At 34.9% G+C, this 22,867-nt stretch overlaps 2 long non-coding RNA genes across 4 annotated transcripts in view; one reads left to right on the top strand and one right to left on the bottom strand.

Moving 5' to 3' along the window:
• LOC130013673 (uncharacterized) overlaps nucleotides 1–22,867 on the bottom strand; it is a 101,189-nt gene that overhangs the window by 53,179 nt on the left and 25,143 nt on the right. The gene's annotated exons all lie outside the window — the stretch shown is intronic.
• Nucleotides 5,911–8,877, top strand: LOC130013677 (uncharacterized). The gene is made up of 3 exons (XR_008788895.1): nucleotides 5,911–6,733; nucleotides 7,217–7,367; nucleotides 7,687–8,877. It is a non-coding gene; the product is annotated as an uncharacterized LOC130013677 (long non-coding RNA).

Genomic DNA, 22,867 nt, shown 5'->3' with positions numbered 1-22,867 from the left:
ATTTGTTATTTTTTTCAAATTATGATATTTGATTCTATTGATCAAATAGATTGAACCCATACGATCATACAGATACCACAAAATGGTTTCTAACTTGTACGGTTGCAGAGAAATGGGCGATTTTCCTTAAGTCACTTTTCAAGGTTTTTGGTCTATAAAAGTGTCAGTTATTATTCGATTTTCATAAAATTTTCACCATATGATATCTTGTGTCATTTATGATTTCATAGAACTAATTTAACATTTTCATTATCACCGGAAGTAACGTCATTTTGGCAAAAACTGTATTTTTAGCCTTCAAAACAGATATTTTTTTCAAATGAGTCTTATTTGTATTGTTTTTAAAATTATGATATTTGATTCCAATCAGCAAATAGATTGAACCCATACGATCATACAGATACCAGAAAATGGTTTCTAACTTGTACGGTTGCAGAGAAATAGGCGATTTTCTACAAGTCACTTTTCAAGGTTTTTGGTCTATAAAAGTGGCAATTGTTATTCGATTTACATACAATTTTCACCATGTGATGCCCTATGTCATTTCTGATTTCATAAAAGTAATTGAACATTTTCATTATCACCGGAAGTACAGTACACTTACATGTAACAAATGTATAAAATGAATTGATATTGCTGGATTTTGTTGATTCGGCGTCCATTTTATTTGATGTGTGCAATGCTTATGTGGAAACCTGTTTAATGGTTTCATTGGTACGGGAAGTAACATGTTTAGGGTAAAGTGGCACCGGTGAAACCCGTCATTACTGCATCGCAGTTCTAGTTCTTCTTTTGTTTTGAGTAGATCTCAGCAACTGATTGTCGGATCGTTACGATTTCTTCGGTTTTATCGGAAAAGTGGGTGTGACTTAGAGGATAAAGCTATTTTGAACGTTCTGCGACAATGCGAAATGTCCGAAATCACCGAAGCTATCGTTTTTAGAAATATTGCAGTAATTTTAACAATAATCATTGGATTTTAACTTTCGATGCATTTTGGCATAGCCGGAGAAGGGGCACATAGCTACGCTACTTTTGATTTTTGATTTTCGGCAAATCTTCGCAGATATTAGGCGCTAAATTTAGAAAATTTAAATTTTTACAAAAAACTTTTTTATTTATGAATATTTTTTAGTCGTGTTTTACACAAATATAACGAGTCCTCTGACTTGGGCAAAAATGTGAAATTTTTTTGTCTCGGTAATTTTCCTTGGCCCCCATTGGCTAATTCAGTTTTTCAGTCCTAGATTAATTATTTATTGTTCGATTTGTATAAAACAAAGTTCATATGTCCGTTGTCTCAATTGTCATTTTTTTTGTTACCAATAGTGTTATCTGTCGGCACCGGAAGTGGCGTAAATTGACAAAAAACTACAATTTTGACAGTTAGGTACCATTTTTCGAAAGCAAATATTATTTTTTTCAAATCTGGTATAACTGAAATTGTGCGCCCTTTAAAGGCGCACAAAATGTTGGGACCAGTTTTTTTAATTTCGATTCCGTTTTCGGGCTATTTCGATTAAAAGGTGAAAAAAGGTGTAAAATTAAGCTATTTACAACCCATCCAGCGTTTTCATATTTTAAAATATTACTTCGTAACTTTCATAAACTCGTAGCAATAATCTATACGGAGAGAATGTATGTGAAAATTAATTTGTAATATGCGCAGTTGCCGAGAAATGGGCAATTATGCATGAGTCACTTTTTACGCTACTTTGCCTGTAAAAGAGTCAATTATTATTCGATTTTCATAAAAGTGACACCATTTGATGTGTAATGTCAATTTTAACTAGGTCAAACCAATTTAACATTTTCAATATCACCGGAAATGACGTAATTTGGGCAAAAATTGTATTTATAGCCTTCGAAACCAGTAATTTATTCAAATGAGTCATATTTGTTATTTGTTTAAAATTTTGATATTTGATTCAAATCAACTAATACAATGAACCCTTACGATCATATAGATATCACAAAATGGTTTCTAACTTGTTCAGTTGCGGAGAAATAGGCAATTTTCAACAGGTCACTTTTTAAGGTTTTTTGTCAATAAAAGTGTCAATTATTATTCGATTTTCATGAAATTTTCACTGTGTGATACATAATGCCATTTACGATTTCATACAAGTAATATAAGATTTTCATTATCACCGGGAGTAACGTCATTTTGGCAAAAACTGTATTTTTAGCCTTCAAAACAGATATTTTATTCAAATGAATCAGATTTGTAATGTTTTTTAAATTATGATATTTGATTCCAATCAACAAATAGAATAAACTCATTCGATCATACAGATACCTCAAAATGGTTTCTAACTTGTACGGTTGCAGAGAAATAGGCGATTTTCTACAAGTCATTTTTCAAGGTTTTTGGTCTATAAAGGTGGCAATTATTATAGGATTTACATAAAATTTTCACCATGTGATGATGCTATTTCTGATTTCATAAGCCAATTTAACATTTTCATTATCACCGGAAGTAATGTAATTTTGACAGGATCACTGACATGTAGCAAATGAATTGATTGCTGGATTTGGTTGTTTATTTCATGTGTGCAATGCTTATGTGGAAACCTGTTTAACGGTTTCATTGGTACCGTAAGTGACATAAGTTCAAGGGTAACGTGGCACCGGTGAAACCCGTCATTACTGCTTCGCAGTTCTAGTTCTTATTATTATTATTATTCTTCTTTTGTTTTGAGTAGATCTCAGCAACTGATTGTCGGATCGTTACGATTTCTTCGGTTTTATCGGAAAAGTGGGTGTGACTTAGAGGATAAAGCTATTTTGAACGTTCTGCGACAATGCGAAATGTCCGAAATCACCGAAGCTATCGTTTTTAGAAATATTGCAGTAATTTTAACAATAATCATTGGATTTTAACTTTCGATGCATTTTGGCATAGCCGGAGACGGGGCACATAGCTACGCTACTTTTGATTTTTGATTTTCGGCAAATCTTCGCAGATATTAGGCGCTAAATTTAGAAAATTTAAATTTTTACAAAAAACTTTTTTATTTATGAATATTTTTTAATCGTGTTTTACACAAATATAACGAGTCCTCTGACTTGGGCAAAAATGTGAAAATTTTTTGTCTCGGTAATTTTCCTTGGCCCCCATTGGCTAATTCAGTTTTTCAGTCCTAGATTAATTATTTATTGTTCGATTTGTATAAAACAAAGTTCATATGCCCCGTTGTCTCAATTGTCATTTTTTTTGTTACCAATAGTGTTATCTGTCGGCACCGGAAGTGGCGTAAATTGACAAAAAACTACAATTTTGACAGTTAGGTACCATTTTTCGAAAGCAAATATTATTTTTTTCAAATCTGGTATAACTGAAATTGTGCGCCTTTTAAAGGCGCACAAAATGTTGGGACCATGTTTTTTAATTTCGATTCCGTTTTCGGGCTATTTCGATTAAAAGGTGAAAAAAGGTGTAAAATTAAGCTATTTACAACCCATCCTGCGTTTTCATATTTTAAAATATTACTTCGTAACTTTCATAAACTCGTAGCAATAATCTATACGGAGAGAATGTATGTGAAAATTAATTTGTAATATGCGCAGTTGCCGAGAAATGGGCAATTTTGCATGAGTCACTTTTTACGCTAGTTTGCCTGTAAAAGAGTCAATTATTATTCGATTTTCATAAAAGTGACACCATTTGATGTGTAATGTCAATTTTAACTAGGTCAAACCAATTTAACATTTTCAATATCACCGGAAATGACGTAATTTGGGCAAAAATTGTATTTATAGCCTTCGAAACCAGTAATTTATTCAAATGAGTCATATTTGTTATTTGTTTAAAATTTTGATATTTGATTCAAATCAACTAATACAATGAACCCTTACGATCATATAGATATCACAAAATGGTTTCTAACTTGTTCAGTTGCGGAGAAATAGGCAATTTTCAACAGGTCACTTTTTAAGGTTTTTTTGTCAATAAAAGTGTCAATTATTATTCGATTTTCATGAAATTTTCACTGTGTGATACATAATGCCATTTACGATTTCATACAAGTAATTTAAGATTTTCATTATCACCGGAAGTAACGTCATTTTGGCAAAAACTGTATTTTTAGCCTTCAAAACAGATATTTTATTCAAATGAATCAGATTTGTAATGTTTTTAAAATTATGATATTTGATTCCAATCAACAAATAGAATGAACTCATTCGATCATACAGATACCTCAAAATGGTTTCTAACTTGTACGGTTGCAGAGAAATAGGCGATTTTCTACAAGTCATTTTTCAAGGTTTTTGGTCTATAAAGGTGGCAATTATTATAGGATTTACATAAAATTTTCAACATGTGATGATGCTATTTCTGATTTCATAAACCAATTTAACATTTTCATTATCACCGGAAGTAATGTAATTTTGACAGGATCACTGACATGTAGCAAATGAATTGGTTGCTGGATTTGGTTGTTTCTGTGTCCATTTTATTTCATGTGTGCAATGCTTATGTGGAAACCTGTTTAACGGTTTCATTGGTACCGGAAGTGACATAAGTTCAAGGGTAACGTGGCACCGGTGAAACCCGTCATTACTGCTTCGCAGTTCTAGTTGTTTCTGTTAAGATTATTATTGTTATTTTTTTTTTGTGTTTTGTCCACAAATCGGATTTCTCAGAATCTAACCATAGGATCGTTCTGAAACTTTTACCTATCCCCCCAAAAATGGGTGGTGGCTGTTGATTAAATATATTTTCAAAACGTTTTACGAATCCGAAATCACCGAATTTTACGAAGGAATGCATTTGACCTACAATGCTGTAACTTTGTGACTATTTGACCTATTTTACTAATTCTTTTTTCTTTGAGTATCTTGAAACATTTACTTCAAATCTGCAATTTCGGATTTTGGCATTTCGAAAATTCGTCGCTGTCATTTCGAACCGGAAGTTATTACCAATTTGACAACTTCTTTAATAGTTGTGCGATTTTCGTGAAATTTAGAATGTTAGTAGATCTTGCCAATGCGACTTCAATGATGTCCTTGGAAATTTTCTAAATTATCTCCCCTTGGTGAAATTAAGGATCAAAGTTTTCAAAAAAATCGTCGAAATATAGGTCAGAATGACCTAAAAAAAAAATTCGATACTAGACAAGTAATTACTGATTCGAACACAAAATATGGAGTTTGTCGATCGAACCGGAAGTGCCACCATCTTTAAACGTGAAAAATCAAAAAGGCTTTTTTGCTATTTTACTTACAGACTCGGGCGTCATATTTTCGGAATCCTGGAAGGAATGCCTAAAAATCTATCGGATCAGAATTTTGATTTCGGTCACGTGATGGTCACCATTTTGAATTGAAAATGAAAAATAGAAGCAATTTGAAGGGCCGGGACTTTGGAACACAAGAACTCTCCTTCTAATTAAGCTAGAATGTTCAAACTTGGTGTAGGCGTTCACTAGGTCAATGTCATGATTGAGTTCAAAGATGAGCATTTTTTGCCTAGGGTAAGCAGAGATAAGCAAGCTGATTTGTTGATTCTTTAGGGCACGATGACATTGGTTATAATGAATGGAGGGCGATGAAACTCTTGTCAATCGAGAGGCTAATAGCTGGCCTGTTGTGTGAAATCATTGTATCATTTTTTGAAAATGTCCGGGGTAGCCGAAAAAAGGAGATCGAAATCCAAAAAGTCGTATTTTTACGATTTGGGGCATTTTTAGAGGTCGTGTAAAGTAAAATAAAGCATGCATATACATATATTATTGATATTAAATATATCATATAAAAAACTAAACAATGAATCAGCTGTCATTGACCTGAAAAGAAAGAAAGAAAAAAAGAGTATCTGGTCTTACAGCTAATCTGGGATTATTTCGTCTGAGACAAGGAACAGTGGGGGGGGGGGGATGGTGGCAAAAAAAAAATAACTTAAATAGAATGAAAGATATAATTAAAATAAATTGGATAGAGTCAGGTAAGAATAGTAGTAGGCATAAGGTTCAAATAAAGCATAGTATATTTATAAATACATTTTATAATTCTTTATTTCAAATCCATTAAGGGTGATATAAATTTATTCGTCCGGGATTTATTTGACTCGCGCTGTTATAAAGCGTAGGGAAATAACTGGTGATTGGTCACCATGGGCCAATCAGGAGCTCGTATTGTGAACTGCTGACCCGACCTTGAAAGTTGTAAACAACAACACACATGTGTAATGGCTGCGCCCATGAAAGAACGTGAATCGACTGATATTTCATCAAATTTACGCTGTATTATTCATTACCAAGGATTTAGAAAGGAACGAGAACAATTATTTACAAAATCTCGCTGGGATAAATTCCGTGAATGTGCCCATGAATGGCTAAAACTTGATGGGCGAGCGAAATGGATAGCTGAACAGGCGACTTCGGGTGATATAATCAAACAAGGAATTTATCGACGCGCCAAAAGATACTGGATTTCACCCAACATGCTACAGGCCTTTTACAGACAAATTCCGAATTGGGTCTGCCCGTAATCGTATAGATAAAGAAAAATTAAAATCCCCGGCTACAATCCAACCAGGGAATAGCGGGAGTGTAGACGATCTGGGACCTAGCTCTCCAAACAAATTACGCTCCTGAAGCAAAAAGAAAGAGTAAATCGGTGCTGCCTGTTGTTTGTATTATATGTAAAAAACGTGACAGATTTGTCACTGTTGGAGAAAATAGGAAGAAGGATGTATTAACACAGACTCAGACCCAAACAGGCTCAGGTAGGCCTAATGTTAATATTATGTTACTTACTAAATTTATAATTATTACTAATAAATATTAAATATATTCATCCTACAGTTTTTAATTATTGTGTTGTTGTTTTTGTTGTAAATGGAATCAGAAGTGCTACTGCAATCACTGTAAAATTGTTATGAAGCTAGCCAGTAAAGCCCTTTACCCCATTTGTTGATTTGGCACAGTCATTGGTTAAAGTGTTGCACATTTGCTTGCACAAGGGATGAAACATAGAGAAGTTAACTTGTTTTTTATTTTCTTGGCCCACTTGTAGGTGCCTTGCTAAGACGATCTGTCTCTAGACCATTTCCGCTCACACAAAGGATCTGAACTAAACCGCATGCCAGAGTTGACCAGCCAGGTACATGTACATGTAGGCCTCAAAGTGACATTCCCTCCCCCACCCTTGAGCACAAACAACATTCAACGCTATATGGTGTATAATTTGTTTGCAAATTTGTTTGTAGGCCAACTGTTGAAAGCTGCTGAATTGAAAGAGGATGAAGATATTTTAAGGCATATCAGAGGGCAAGATTGTGTGGCCATTGAGGTCAGATATCACCAAAAATGTTATAGGCAATATACATGTACTGAATTTCTTAGACAGTTATCAGAAAGGTAAATATTTGTGATGTTTTTTTTATTTGTATTCTCCGCCTTCTTGCCACTGGTATTATTCAAATAAAACTGAACCATGGGTGAGTCCTGAAATTACTATGTTTTTGTCCAGTGGACGTTAAACCGCAATTCTCCCCTCTATCTCTCCTTGTACTGCTAATGCCTTCCTGTCTTCATTAGCTGGTTTCTGCATGAAAATAAGATGTTAACCCCTGTGTAAGTGTCTTTTTCCTCTGTTGTACGAAATTAATGAGAGTAAACCAAGCTCCAGAATTTTGTTTTAATTGTGTACATGTATATGTTTATTTATATTTTTCAGCAAAGATGACTAGCCCTCCGTCGAATATTAAACCACATACAATATATTCTGTGAAGATGTCATAAGAGAAAGAATCATAAATGGCCAGCAAAGTTGTCTTGTACAGAGGGAGAGAAATGGGGTTTAACGTCCACTCAACACAAACTAGGTCATTTTGGGACTAACATACGGTTTCAATTTTATTTCAATAATTCGCTTGCACGTATGGGTCTTTAGCAGTGAGAGGAAACCGGAGTGCCCGGAGGAAACCCACGAGGTTGAGAAGACGCCTCTATCTCCATGCCACATACGCTCACACCTGGGATCAAAGCCACAGCCACAAGCCAGAGGTGACCGACCAGCTAGAGGTCGAAGCGCGGCACTCTAGGCCATCCCAACCCCCCTTTCTTGTACAGACCTGTGCATGTGTAGTCAATGTGAAAATGAAAAAAAAACTGTTAAAGAGACCGAATTTGATGTTAATACATTTAGTGACAGTGATGATGATAATGAAGATTAACTTTGATGACATTTGATGTGCAGAGTAACTGTTTAATTTTGATTTTCAATGATTGTTTCACTTTAATAAATAATTTCACAACTGTTCATCCTGTTTTCTAACCTTTCCCTTCATTCCAGCCCAGATACACAATTATTTTTTTTAACTTATATCTACATGTATGTTTGTAATTTGACCATTAATCATATCCGAAATAGTAGTTCACAGCTACATGTACAGTTGTAAAAATACTGTAGTGGCTAATTGAAAGGGAACATGTATGTGGGTTTAGAATGTTTATCTTAGTGGAAAAAAATCATGTGGTTCAATGCTTATAAAGTGCTACTGATCTCCATTATTTCAAAAGCATATCACTCAACTACTGTCAAACATATCCCCTGGCTAGAATATGCTACAAATCGGCTCTAGCATGTTCCATACAAGCGATAATTTCTGAGCAAACATCCAACAACCAACCCTAACAGGCCCTTGAGATCCAACAAACAAAATAATTATTGGGCTTGTTTGCCCACACCTGGTCTTATGATTCATACAAGACCTGATAGTCTATCAATTACAGGCATTTGACAGAAAGGGAGATAATTCTTTTTTACCGTTAATGGATTTCCACAATTCTTTATTCACCCATGACATTTGTGTTTTGAGCATTTTTATTTACATCAAAATCTGTCCAATAAACTGTTCATTGCCAAGGATGAAGGCATGAGGTGTTTTACCAACTATTTAATTTTATGTCAACTTCAGAATTGTTAGTACACAAATAGCATTTATTTGACAATTTTGACGAATTTCATCTGGCCCTAAATCAATAAATTGCAAACATTTTGCTTGGAACTCCCAGATTTTGTCTTCCTGGCATCATAAGCTTTCCAAAAGTGTATAGTTTTTCTTTTATGGAAGACCGTGTAGCGGAGTTGTGTTTCTAAGCTAGCTAGAAATTTTGGCTGCAGGCCTACACCTCCCAAGCTAAATTTCCCTCATGTCATCCTGTATAGCAAAGGCATATGCCTGTCTTAATTAACCCAGTACTAAACACAATTTACTTGTTTAATTTTTCCAGCATTTTTCAGGATAGCTGATGGGATGCGGGTCAAGTTATGCCACTTTACCAGTGAAAAATCGAATTAACTTCACCAAATTTTTACTCATTATAATGATTTTTTTTTTTCTGTTCATATTATTTCTATGACATGTGACAGTGACTGTGAATATGAAAGCTTTAATATCTGCTTAGCAGATCTAGTTATTATTATTATTATTTACCGCGGGAGCGTTTTTCTCCATGATCGAAAACAGATATCGATCTGGGGTTCAATTTTCTCTGGGAAACCATGTGGTGGTTACTCGAAAAAGTATTTTTGAAACTTATGCGCAGACCGGAAGTGGCCGAATTTTGAACGGCAGCAATAAATGAAAAATCGGCCGTGGTTTCGCCAATTCTTTACCTATTTTAAAACATTTCACATTTTTGGAAACCCAGAATCTTTTCCGAGACAATGGCACGCTCACATTTTTCAATTTCGAACATTCATCTATGGCTTTTGTCGTTCGAAATTTGAAAATACGTTGTTTAGGAGACAATTTTTGTAATTTTTCAAAATTTTCAAATATGACCTACATTTTTGGATACCTGAAGGCAATCCGATTCCAGTAATATAACTTTCATTCAGAGTTATCACCCTTTAGTTTTCGAATTTTTTCGAATTTTCTGCCCATTTTGTGTGCCCGAATTTCGTTTTACGGCCGAATTGACGTTTCTGAAACTAATGGAACATGAAGTTATAGTCCAAAACCAACTGATAAAACTATTTCGACAAGAATCCTTAAATCGGAAGTGGTCGACAAAATGTCCGATATTTTGATGAAAACGCAAAAAATGGGTGCTTTTGGGAAAAACATGATTTCTTCACCCGATATCAACGGATTAAAGAAATTAAGGTATCGTTGGGTAGCCCGGGGATTCGACTGTCATATGGTACCCATTTCACACGGAACCTATGTGAGATCAGCAAAATATGACATTCTGAAAATCAGGTATTTTCTGATTTGGAGCGTTTTTGGACGCCTGTATCTCGAAAACTGCTCCAAGGATTTTTTTAAAACTTTCCCTATCGAGAGTCCCTCCGGTAGTCTTGTACATGTATCCATCCAGTAAGACATTGAAATTTCTGGAATAGGTAAAATAACGTACTAAAAATCGTGAAATTTTAGAAAATGCTCTATTTCTTTATTATTGAAAATAAAAATTACAAAAAAATTACATATTCAGATAGCTGACGTAATTACGATTCTAACGATGTATAATATGTATTGAAATATTTAAATTTAATTTTCGATATATTGACATTTTTGCATTTTTGGCACTATTGAACATAGGATTTCCCAGGGGTATTTTATCTGATCAGACAATGTAATATATCATTACATAGCTCTGTGGCTATTTGATAAGCCAATCCGGTTATTAAAACTATCCCGACAATAATCTCCATACCGGAAGTATGCAAAAAATGGAACAAAAGGTTTTAAAAAATAGCGCTCTAGCGAAAAACTTGATTTCTCCATCAGATGTTAGCAGACCAAAAGAACTAAAGTATCGCTGGATAGCCCCATTAATGGACTATCATATGACATCTGAATGATACGATTTAAATGGCTAGAAAATAAATTATGGTACACCAAAAATCTAGTATTTTCCGTTTTGGAGCATTTTGAGACGCCATTTTCTCGAAAACGAAAACTACGATTTTTCTTAAGCTTCTTTTACTCAGAGTCCTATTGGTGGACTATGGCGTGAGTCCAAAAATAAAAGCATTGAAATAATATAAGTGGTCCAAAAAGAGCCTCAATCTTGGAAAAAAGTTGAAAAATCCTTAAATTACTGAAAATGCTCTTCTATTTTTTTTTTGTTTGGAAAACAGCTGAATGGATTTTTCTGAAACTTCTTGTACATAAGGTTAGGTAACCAAACAACTTGTTAAAACTATCCCGACAATGATCCAATAACCGGAAGTAGTCGAAAAAATATCCGATATTTTGAGAAAAAAATCATAAAAAAATGGAGTTCTTGCGAAAAAAGTGATTACTACGTAAGATTTATCGAATCAAATCAACTAAAGTGTCATTGGAAAGTTCGAACAATGGACGATCTTGTGACATCTAAATGGTAAAAATTCGCGCCTGAGACAATATATAATGGAACGCTGAAAATCTATTATTTTCCTTTTTGGAGCCTATTCAGACGTTTTTATTTCGAAATCTTCTCTTATTTCCTTTTCAAAACTTCTGTTACTTAGAGTCCTAACGGTGGTCTATGGTGTGAATCCAAATTTAAAAGCGTCAATATAGTATAAATGGTCCAAAAGGGCCACAATCTTTGAAAAAAGTCGAAAAATCGTTATATCTGTAAATCTGCTTCTAATGGTATAAGGGAGGTAAAACTGTTCAATGGATCTTTCTGAAACTTCTGGTAGGGAAGTTAAATTCCCATACCACTTGTTAAATCTATCCTGATAATGATCCGTAAATACGGATAAGATTTATCGAATCAAATCAACTAAAGTGTCATTGGAAAGTTCGAACAATGGACGATCTTGTGACGTCTAAATGGTAAAAATTCGCGGGTTAGGCAATATATAATGAAACGCTGAAAATCTATTATTTTCCTTTTTGGACCCTATTCAGACGCTTTTATCTCGAAAACATCTCTTATTTCCTTTCTTATACTTCTGTTACTTAGAGTCCTAACGGTGGTCTATGGTGTGATTCCAAATATAAAAGCCTCAATATAGTATAAATGGTCCAAAAGGGCCACAGTCTTTGAAAAAGTCGAAAAATCGTTATATCTGTAAATCTGCTTCTAATTGTATAAGGGAGGTAAAACTGTCCAATGGATCTTTCTGAAACTTCTGGTTCAGAAAGTTAAGTTCCCATACCACTTGTTAAATCTATCCCGATAATGATCCGTAAACAGGAAGTAGTCCAAAAATTATTCGATATTTTTTTTTAAAAAAAAGACAGTAAAAATTCGGTGCTCTTGCAACAATCGGGATTTCACCGTCGGGTGTGACCGGATCAAAACATCTAAAGTATCGTTTGGTAGCTCGATAAATGGGCTATTGTATGAAACACTCCCTGCCGGATTCCTGAAAGCCGGTTCAGTGCTGCTTGCAGGTCTAGTTATTATTATTATTATTATTATTATTATTTACCGCGGGAGCCTTTTTCTCCATGATCGAAAACAGATATCGATCTGAGGTTCAATTTTCTCTCGGGAAACCATGTGGTGGTTACTCGAAAAAGTATTTTTGAAACTTCTGCGCAGACCGGAAGTGGCCGAATTTTGAACGGCAGCAATAAATCAAAAATCGGCCGTGGTTTCGCCAATTCTTTACCTATTTTAAAACATTTCACATTTTTGGAAACCCAGAATCTTTTCCGAGACAATGGCTATCTCACATTTTTCAATTTCGAACATTAATCTATGCCGTTTCTGAAACTTATGGAACATGAAGTTATAGTCCAAAACCAACTGATAAAACTATTTCGACAAGAATCCTTCAACCGGAAGTGGTCGACAAAATGTCCGATATTTTGATGAAAACGCTAAAAAAAGGGTTCTTTTGGGAAAAACATGATTTCTTCACCCGATATCAACGGATTAAAGAAATTAAGGTATCGTTGGGTAGCCCGGGGATTCGACTGTCATATGGTACCCATTTCACACGGAACCTATGAGAGATCAGCAAAATATGACATTCTGAAAATCAGGTATTTTCTGATTTGGAGCGTTTTTGGACGCCTGTATCTCGAAAACTGCTCTAAGGATTTTTTTAAAACTTTCCCTATCGAGAGTCCCTCCGGTAGTCTTGTACATGTATCCATCCAGTAAGACATTGAAATTTCTGGAATAGGTAAAATTACGTACTAAAAATCGTGAAATTTTAGAAAATGCTCTATTTCTTTATTATTTAAAATAAAAATTACAAAAAAGTTACATATTCAGATAGCTGACGTAATTACGATTCTAACGATGTATAATATGTATTAAAATATTTAAATTTAATTTTCGATATATTGACATTTTTGCATTTTTGGCACTATTTAACATAAGATTTCCCAGGGGCATTTTATCTGATCAGACAATGTAATATATCATTACATAGCCCTGTGGCTATTTGATAAGCCAATCCGGTTATTAAAACTATCCCGACAATAATCTCCATACCGGAAGTATGCAAAAAATGAAGAAAAAAGGTTTAAAAAAATAGCGCACTTGCGAAAAACTTGATTTCTCCATCAGATGTTAGCAGACCAAAAGAACTAAAGTATCGCTGGATAGCCCCATTAATGGACTATCATATGACATCTGAATGATACGATTTAGATGGCTAGAAAATAAAATATGGTACACCAAAAATCTAGTGTTTTCCGTTTTGGAGCATTTTGAGGCGCCATTTTCTCGAGAACGAAAACTACGATTTTTCTTAAACTTCTTTTACTTAGAGTCCTATCGGTGGACTATGGCGAGAGTCCAAAAATAAATGCATTGAAATAATATAAGTGGTCCAAAAAGCGCCTCAATCTTGGAAAAAAGTTGAAAAATCCTTAAATTACTGAAAATGCTCTTCTATTTTTTCTTTCTTTGGAAAACAGCTGAATGGATTTTTCTGAAACTTCTTGTAGAGAAGGTAAGGTAACCTAACAACTTGTTAAAGCTATCCCGACAATGATCCAAAAAACGGAAGTAGTCGAAAAAATTTCGGATATTTTGAGAAAAAAACCCCGTAAAAATTAAAAAAAATGGAGATCTTGAGAAAAAAGTGATTACTACGCCAGATTTCATTGGATAGTTCGAACAATGGACAATCTTATGAGATCTAAATGGTAAAATTCGCGGGTTAGGCAATATATAATGGAACGCTGAAAATCTATTATTTTCCTTTTTGGAGCCTATTCAGACGCTTTTATTTCAAAAACTTCTCTTATTTCCTTTCTTAAACTTCTGTTACTTAGAGTCCTAACGGTGGTCTATGGTGTGAATCCACATTTAAAAGCCTCAATATAGTATAAATGATCCAAAAGGGCCACAATCTTTGAAAAGAAGTCGAAAAATCGTTATATCTGTAAATCTGCTTCTAATGGTATAAGGGAGGTAAAACTGTCCAATGGATCTTTCTGAAACTTCTGGTACAGGAAATTAAGTTCCCATACCACTTGTTAAATCTATCCCGATAATGATCCGTAAACAGGAAGTAGTCAAATAAATATTCGATATTTAAAAAAATAAGATAGTAAAAAACATCAGCGCTCTTGCAACAATCGGGATTTCACCGTCGGGTGTGACCGGATCAAAACATCTAAAGTATCGTTTGGTAGCTCGATAAATGGGCTATTGTATGACACACTTCCTGTCTGATTCCTGAAAGCCGGTTCAGTGCTGCTTTCAGGTCTAGTTTTTATTTTATTTTATTTATTTTTTTTTTTTGGGGGGGGGGGGAGCCTATTTCTCAGCAACTATAAGAGATAGAGGTCTGAAGTTTGGTTTTCTCTCTGGAAACTGGGTGGTGGTTAGTTGATAAATGCAAAACGAAATTTGTGGGCATAGCGAAAATGACCCAAATCTTTAACGTGCACGCAAATTGATAATCGACAACAATTCTGCTAATTCTCAACCGATTTTTCTCATATTTACATTTTGTGATAGCTGGAGACATTTCTGAGCTGATAGCAGTTCAAAAACGTCGAATTTAGAAACTTTGTAGCTTTCATTTTTTGGCCGAAAATTGGAAAATTTTGAAAATTTTCTAAAATTTTTATTTTTTGGAATTTTGAAATTCTGATTACATTTTGTGATAGTTGACATCAATCCGATTACAGCGATATAAGTTTTGTTTTGACATTCGGATTTTGATTTTGGTCAAGACAAAACTAGTGCTTAAACTATAAATGAAAATCCTCTAATCTCCGGAAGTGGTCAAGAAAGGTATCCAAACTTTGACAAAATTGTGAAAAATGAGTGTCTGTGCGGAAAATTCGATGTATCAATTATGTTCTTGTCGATTAGTTAAAGTTTTATATCGTTTAATAGCCAATTGAATTGTCTATCGGGTGGTCCTAAGCGGCATGTTTCTATCAAAAACTGAAAAAGTTATGTGACTTTGAAAAGTAACGTTTTTTATGATTTCGAGCAACTTTGGACGCATGTTTCTCGGAAACACCCCTAACGATTTTTTAAAAACTTTCTCAATCCAGAGACTAATGGGTTGGCTGTTGTGTGAAACTACTGTATTATTTTTTGAAATTTCAAGGGTCGCCGAAAAATGAGACCGAAAATCGAAAACGTCGTATTTTTACGATTTGGAGCATTTTATAGGTCTATTTCTCGAAAAGTGAAGATAATATTTTTTTGGAACTCCTTCTACAGAGAGTCATATCAGTAGTCTTATATATAAAACCATTGTACAACAGTTTCAAATTTCAGGAGTAGCAGAACAAAGGGATCGAAAATTGAACACGGCACCTTTCATTGTTAAGCGAAACAGAAGGGGGGGGGGGATAAAATCTGTACGTTTTGTCAACGTATAGAGCCTATTTAAGAGTGCTTTTATCAGTGATGATATTTGAACTGAAATTATTTCAACTATGAGTGTTTTCTTCTATCCAAAATATGGGTTTAGTGACCCTGTAACAGAAATACATGTAGTTGATTGCTGTGTGTAATAATTAGTCTTTGAATTAATATTGTTGCTTCTTTGTCAAAATTATCTTATACCGGTAATCATCTGGACAGAAATCGACGGCTCGCGCTGTTAATAAGAAAGTCCAATTTATTAAGCTATTGCAGTAGTATCGTACAGTAGTAGCGAATATTGCACCTGTGATAAAAGGCATGACGTTGTTTGAGCATGGACTCTATCTGTAATTAATATTAAATTTTTATTAGTAAATGAAATGAAATGAAATGAAATGAAATGAAATGGGGTTTAACGTCCTACTCTTCTGCACCTAACCTGGGCTAATTGAAGACGGGCATACGCCATACAGTGTGCTATCAGGAAAATTTTTCCCGGGCAGCGGCGCTACGGCCTACTCTTATATCGAATTCCAACTGCCAAGGGATCGTTTACGTGCACGCCAAAGTGTACACGGGTCCTCGGTTTTTCCTCCCATCCGAACGACTAGGCAGCTGTCCTTGTCAGGCCCTCTGTTCTGCATCACTGACAAGGGGGAAACCACGCCGGAAAATCGAGATGAACTTTCTCGGCCAATGCAGGGATCGAACACCCGACCTCCAGGCTAGCGAGCCAGCGCCTTACCCACTTAGCCACGTGATCCCCAAATTTTTATTAGTGACGTCAAATCCTTAACGTGCACGAAACCAGAAAATTGGCGATATTTCATTGAATATTCAATCATTTTTTGAACCAGTTACATTTTTGAGTAGCTGACATGAACGCGATTCCGAAGTCCCGTATACACATTGGTGTGACCGTAAAAGATCCCTTGGCGGTTGGAATTCTATATTTTTGGGGGAACTCCTTTTATAGAGAGACTAATTGATATATATGTGTATGAAAAAAGAGAGAGAGAGAGAGAGAGAGAGAGAGAGAGAGAGAGAGAGAGAGAGAGAGAGAGAAAAATGGGGTTTAACGTCCACTCGACACAAACTAGGTCATTTCGGGACTAACATATGGTTCATTTTTTTTTATTTCAATAATTCGCTTGCGCGTAGGGGTCTTTAGTAGTGGGAGGAAACCGGAGGACCCGGAGAAAACTCACGAGGTTGGACAGGCGACCCTACTCCTTGTCACGTACAACCACGTAATCGAAACCCCGCCAGTTGACTCAATGACAGACTGTATGATAGAGCGCAGTCCCAAAGGCTAGCCTACAGTGCAAATTCCAACCAGCATAAGAGACATTTATTCCTACTGGCGATTTACAAATATTGCATGAAGAAATTCAAATCATAAGAACATAAACACGACTAATACACAGTATCATATTGATTATAAAAGTACAATGTATATATTGGTTACACTATATATGCCACAAAACAACAATCATTAGATAATAATAATTATTTACTAATTATATAAATCATTTTAAGAGGTAGGATTTATCCGTTGTTTAATTTAACAGTTACATAATTACCCTGGTTAGAAAGGTACGAACACTTACGACACCTACGATATTTCTGAAACGTCGGGACTATGAAGTCGACGGACCAAAAGTCCATGAACTATAAATGAAAATCCTCTAATCACCGGAAGTGATCAAGCATGGTATTAAAAATTTGACAAAATTCTGAAAAATGGGTGCCTGTGCGCCAAATGCGATGTATCAATTGGTTGTTTACCGAGTACTTAAAGTATTATACCGTATGATAGCCACGTGAATTATCTACGAGATGGTGCTATAGCAACAATTTTTTATTGCCAACTAAAAAATTTATGGGACTTTGAAAAGTAAGGTTATTTATGATTTCGATCAAGTTTCTCGGAAAAGCCGTCAATGATTTTATTCAAACTTGCTCAATCGAGATTCTACAGGGTACAATTTTTCTAATTGTCATGAGTAGCCGAAAAAAGAGATCGAAAATTGAAAACAGCGTAATTTTACGAGTTGGAGCATGTTTAGGGGTCAATATCTGAGTTATGCTAGAGTGTGTGTTTTTTGGGTGTGGAGGAGTGGTGGGGATAGTCTTTTGTCATATATCTGGCGATCGTGTGACGCCTTGGCGACAGTGAAAGCCTTCAGCATTGCGCGCAATTCTAGTTATTTTTTTGTGTGTGTTTTATCCACAAATCGGATTTCTCAGAATCTAACCATAGGATCTTTCTGAAACTTTTACCTATCCCCCCAAAAATGGGTGGTGGCTGTTGATTAAATATATTTTCAAAACGTTTTACGCATCCGAAATCACCGAATTTTGCTCCCATTTTGATCCGATTAAAAAAAGAGTTTTAGCAACAATAAAAAGAAGATTTTCGGTCAACTGATGGTCTCCATTTGGAATTGAATATGAAGAACTGTGAAAAATCCACTTGAACAGACGTGAAAAAAACCCACAATAGGCTGTAATATGTTCAATGCGTCTCTTATTTCTGAAATTAATGCATTTCAGGATAGCTCGAGATCAAGATCGATTTTTTGGTGTTTGAAAATTTTCAAAATTTCGTATTTCGCCTTTGACCTTTTACGTGCCGACAAAGTTGTTAACGGGACAATTTATGCCTTTAATTTCCAAAATTTACAAATTTAAACTAAATATTCGAACAGCTAAGGTCAATCTGATTCAAACAATGTTAGTTCCGTCCAAAGTTATTTCATTTATTTTTTTGATATTTTCCTGCCCCTTTTTAGTTCTTTCCCGCCATTTTCGTTTCATGTTCTCATCCGTCCCGTTTTTAAACGGCTTGATCCATTTTTCTGAAACTTCTGGAATGAAAAGTCATTCCGATTACAGCAATCCAACTCTCAGTTATTTCCCTTTAGTTTTCAGATTATTTTGTTGCCCGGGTGTTTCTCACTATATTTAGACTTGTAACTTCGCGACTTTTTCACCGATTTTGATAATTATTTTTTGTTGTTCTTTTTTCTTTTAAGATACTTGATATAATCCATGTCACGTGACGATGAATATGAAAGCTTTCATATCTGCATGGGACAGTAGCAGATCTAGTTAAGCTTTCATATTACATATGAAAGCTTATTGTTTCTGTTAAGATTATTATTGTTATTTTTTTTTTGTGTTTTGTCCACAAATCGGATTTCTCAGAATCTAACCATAGGATCGTTCTGAAACTTTTACCTATCCCCCCAAAAATGGGTGGTGGCTGTTGATTAAATATATTTTCAAAACGTTTTACGAATCCGAAATCACCGAATTTTACGAAGGAATGCATTTGACCTACAATGCTGTAACTCTGTGACTATTTGACCTATTTTACTAATTCTTTTTTCTTTGAGTATCTTGAAACATTTACTTCAAATCTGCAATTTCGGATTTTGGCATTTCGAAAATTCGTCGCTGTCATTTCGAACCGGAAGTTATTACCAATTTGACAACTTCTTTAATAGTTGTGCGATTTTCGTGAAATTTAGAATGTTAGTAGATCTTGCCAATGCGACTTCAATGATGTCCTTGGAAATTTTCTAAATTATCTCCCCTTGGTGAAATTAAGGATCAAAGTTTTCAAAAAAATCGTCGAAATATAGGTCAGAATGACCTAAAAAAAAAATTCAATACTAGACAAGTAATTACTGATTCGTACACAAAATATGGAGTTTGTCGATCGAACCGGAAGTGCCACCATCTTTAAACGTGAAAAATCAAAAAGGCTTTTTTGCTATTTTACTTACAGACTCGGTCGTCATATTTTCGGAATACTGGAAGGAATACCTAAAAATCTATCGGATCAGAATTTTGATTTCGGTCACGTGATGGTCACCATTTTGAATTGAAAATGAAAAATAGAAGCAATTTGAAGGGCCGGGACTTTGGAACACAAGAACTCTCCTTCTAATTAAGCTAGAATGTTCAAACTTGGTGTAGGCGTTCACTAGGTCAATGTCATGATTGAGTTCAAAGATGAGCATTTTTTGCCTAGGGTAAGCAGAGATAAGCAAGCTGATTTGTTGATTCTTTAGGGCACGATGACATTGGTTATAATGAATGGAGGGCGATGAAACTCTTGTCAATCGAGAGGCTAATAGCTGGCCTGTTGTGTGAAATCATTGTATCATTTTTTATTCGAATTTCTCCTTTGATGTTTTCCGTGCCGACAAGGTTGTTTTCGAGTTTAGCTGGATTTGACTTCGCGCATGCGCTACGCTGGAACCAAAGGTACCATGAGTACTAAATTCCGGCGAGCAACTTTTCACGTTGGTACCTAGGTACCCTGAAAATTTCAAGGTGATACCTGCATTCGTTCAAGTCGTTTGTTCTTGTCACCTGCCTTTCGTCGTTTTTTTTCTAAGTCAATTTACGGCTTCCATGAGGGGAAAAAAGTGGAATTTCGCCGTGACACCGGCACCGATTGTCCGAAAACCATGAAATTTGGACACAATACGTCCATTACCACCCCGGACTCTGTGCCTTACCCCCATTTTGATCCCATTAAAAAAAAAGAGTTTTAGCAAAAAAACGATTTTCGGAATTTAATATTGGTTTTAACCCTGTACCCAGACAAGATATAGATATTATTATAATCCCTATGAAATATTTTAATTATTTACTGCTATAATATGAATTATCACTTATTCCCCGTTAAATAAATATCGGTCACCGGGTGCAGCTGTACAACTTCAAGGACCCTGGCTTCAAGTCAATTTACGGCTTCCATGAGGGGAAAAAAGTGGAATTTCGCCGTGACACCGGCACCGATTGTCCGAAAACCATGAAATTTGGACACAATACGCCCATTACCACCCCGGACTCTGTGCCTTACTCCCATTTTGATCCGATTAAAAAAAAAAAAGTTTTAGCAAAAAAACGATTTTCGGAATTTAATATTGGTTTTAATTAATTTTGAAATTGCAAATGCAAAGAGATTTTATCGCCTCTTCCGTATGTGATAGGTTCTGGTACTATACACATTATCCTTAAAAGACAATTTTTTAAAATGACCGTAACGATGTATCGACACTAGAAACCGAAATCGCCTATTTTGACCTTTTTTGACTGCTGAGGCATCACTCCGGTGGTCCAAATCTCTGGAATTTCTAGCGGTTGGCTGCGCCGCGATGATATTTATCACATACTAAATTGAGAAAAATCCTCAGATATCAAGAACAATAAAAATTCGATAAAATACGGCAATTTTTTAAGCAAAAAACCTTTGATTGTTGGGGGCGGGTTTTGAATTTATTTTGAACGTTCTCGGAATCCAACACTCTTCTATTTTTAATATGTGATAGCTAGAATCCCAAGGTACATTCTGTGCATATTTGAAGGCAATCGGAGCACAGGAACGTTGCCTGGGCAGAGCAAATCAAAGACTTCTTCGTCTTATGACCTTAAACACTGCGTATAAATTTAAAGTCAATCGGATATTCACAGCAAAAGGGGGGCGACGACAATATACGACCACATTTCAATGTGGGCCTATAAAAAGTAAATCATTGCCAATAGAAAAGACCCACCCACCCAACAACAACCATGTAATGCACTAGCTATAATGGGGATTTTTCTGGAACACAGCGAAATGGGTCTTTTAAAATGTTCACAAGGAGGGTTTGCTTCTTCTCTATGGGACACCCGATACCACTTCTCAACGAGGAATTCAGTCACACAGCCAACACCATTTTGTATGTTTGTGTAATCTTTATTCAGTATAAATCAAGTAATACAAATAAAAAAATACTTGGATTGATGAAAACATAATTTTTGAGAGTTATTCATACATGTAGCATAATTGTTCTTATTTAAAAAATGTACATGATTACATGTTTGTCATAAACAACATTAAATAAACAATCATGTTTCTTCACGATAACAGTAACAGTATAACAATTGTATGAAATATATTTTCCTTTATTTTTTTTTATTTTTAGAAAGGCCACTTCCTTGGTTTAAAATATATCATAAATTGTAGTTATCTAACATATACTTCCATGTATGTTTAGCTAACAGATTACCACGTCGCCTTATCTAACAGAGAGTAAATGGTATACAATATCAAATTATAATCTACCAGCATTACTTGTTTCAGTAATTTAATCGTGTGTTATTCTTGTATTTAAGTGAGAAGAGTGAATAAACTATCATGGGTTGAAACAAATATATTGGAGTAGAAATAAACATTGTATATTGGTTTGCAAATAAATAATTGGTACAGATAATGCAATGTCATACAACATACTTTTTGGATTCGGTACAAATACAACCTTTTTATCATCAATGAAAATAATGTGATTTCAAAGTAACGATGAATAAAAAAACATTGCTTATATAAAGTACATGTAATTGGGTTCATTTAATTCACTTTGTATCTATAATATATATGTAGTATTAAACAATAAATATATTGATTAATGCCAATTCTATACAAATCTCATAGTTGTATTCATGTTTTCTTTACCATAACAAGAAACAGTACAACAGATTTAGTAACAATATATTCCTTTCTACATCCGTCAGAGTGGTTGATGATTCATAGATTCTAATAACCCCTTTTGAAGTTTATATGAAAGCTTTGATATCTGCTATGCAGATCTAGTTATTGTTATTTTTTTTTTGTGTTTTGTCCACAAATCGGATTTCTCAGAATCTAACCATAGGATCGTTCTGAAACTTTTACCTATCCCCCCAAAAATGGGTGGTGGCTGTTGATTAAATATATTTTCAAAACGTTTTACGAATCCGAAATCACCGAATTTTACGAAGGAATGCATTTGACCTACAATGCTGTAACTTTGTGACTATTTGACCTATTTTACTAATTCTTTTTTCTTTGAGTATCTTGAAACATTTACTTCAAATCTGCAATTTCAGATTTTGGCATTTCGAAAATTCGTCGCTGTCATTTCGAACCGGGAGTTATTACCAATTTGACAACTTCTTTAATAGTTGTGCGATTTTCGTGAAATTTAGAATGTTAGTAGATCTTGCCAATGCGACTTCAATGATGTCCTTGGGAATTTTCTAAATTATCTCCCCTTGGTGAAATTAAGGATCAA

This window comes from Patella vulgata, chromosome 1 (assembly GCF_932274485.2).
Source record: "Patella vulgata chromosome 1, xgPatVulg1.2, whole genome shotgun sequence".
Classification (NCBI taxonomy): domain Eukaryota; kingdom Metazoa; phylum Mollusca; class Gastropoda; family Patellidae; genus Patella; species Patella vulgata.
The sequence above is the reverse complement of the archived record's forward strand: the minus strand, read 5'-3'. Positions and strand labels throughout refer to the sequence as shown.